Source organism: Lactuca virosa, chromosome 2 (genome assembly GCF_052849685.1).
Source record: "Lactuca virosa cultivar CGN04683 chromosome 2, Lactuca_virosa_CGN04683_v6, whole genome shotgun sequence".
Taxonomy (NCBI): domain Eukaryota; kingdom Viridiplantae; phylum Streptophyta; class Magnoliopsida; order Asterales; family Asteraceae; genus Lactuca; species Lactuca virosa.
In genome coordinates, this window is record NC_136427.1 from 272,390,793 (window position 1) to 272,392,044 (window position 1,252).

Genomic DNA, 1,252 nt, shown 5'->3' on the forward strand with positions numbered 1-1,252 from the left:
CTTGAACATCATCAAAAAAATTTTGTTCAGGCCCACCCCACGCCGTGGGCTTATGCTCACCACGTCGTGAATTCGAAGTTTCAACAACAAAATTTTCTTCTAGTTTTGACTTCTTCGACTTTGGTCCGGATTGATGTGGATCGACTTCAAGGGCTTCAAGGAACTCAGAGATGGTATCCTCTTCAGTTTCAATCACCATAACATGTGGTTGAGGCTTTTTCTCAGTAATTTTCGGAGATAATCTTTCATTTACCAAAGTGGTTAATTGTCCAAGTTGGGCTTCGATATTTTAGATTGATGCTTGATGATTTCTTAGCAACGCTTGCTGGTCCCGCATGAGATTTTGATGTTCCCTTATCACCGCATCGGTCTCACCATGTCTTTTCTTCGAAGCCTCCATGAATCTATGTAGCATGGACTCAAGATCAACTTTCTTTTCAAGTGGTGGTTGCTCTTTTTGGTAGAAGCCTCAGCCAGTTTGCCTATATTTTTCTTCTTTTTGCTTCTTATATTCTTCATACGACAACCACTCTTTCTTTGGCTTCCTCTAATCTTCATCATATTTATCTCCACTCGAGTAGCAAACTTGCACCTTCTTATTCCCATTATCATCCAAGTGGCAATCTTTAGTCAAGTGTGGACCATTGCATCTTTCACAACCAACTCTTATAGCATGAATTGATTGGTCCATATTCATCATCCTTCGATCCATAGTGTTCAGCATGGCTAGAACAACAGCCATGTCTTCATATGTACCACCCCCAATTCCCTTTGCTCCATCATGTCTAGGATTGTGGTATTCACGCGAATGCTTGGCGAACTCTTCAATCAATTCCTTGATTTCAGCTGGATTTTTCTTTGTTAAAGGTCCTTGAGAGTCAAGGAGTTGCCTCGTCATGACATTAACCCCATTATAAAAGATCGATACTTCTTGCTTCCCATTCAAATCATTTTGGGGGCAATTCCTTATCAATCCCTTGTAGCGTTCCAATGCTTCGTAAAGTGACCCCCTGGTTGTTACTCGAAATTTGCTATGGCTTTCTTGAGTTTAGAAACTTTGGAAGGTGGGCAAAAGTGTTCTAAAATTGCTCATATATCTGCGCCCAAGTAGTAATTGCACCTGGTGGAAGTGCTTTCAACAAATCTTTGGCAGCTCCCTTGAAAGTGACAGGTAGCATTCTAAGTAAAACTGTAGTGTGTGGGACATTTGGGATGTTGAAATAATCAGCAATATCGTTTACTTCATCAAGGT

General features: G+C 40.8%; 1 non-coding gene across 1 annotated transcript; it reads left to right on the forward strand.

Annotated features, from left to right (window-relative positions):
- Window positions 1–944: 944 nt before the first annotated feature.
- Window positions 945–1,050, forward strand: LOC145161800 (small nucleolar RNA R71). Its single transcript, XR_013738674.1, has one exon. It is a non-coding gene; the product is annotated as a small nucleolar RNA R71 (small nucleolar RNA).
- The last annotated feature ends 202 nt before the right edge of the window (window positions 1,051–1,252 follow it).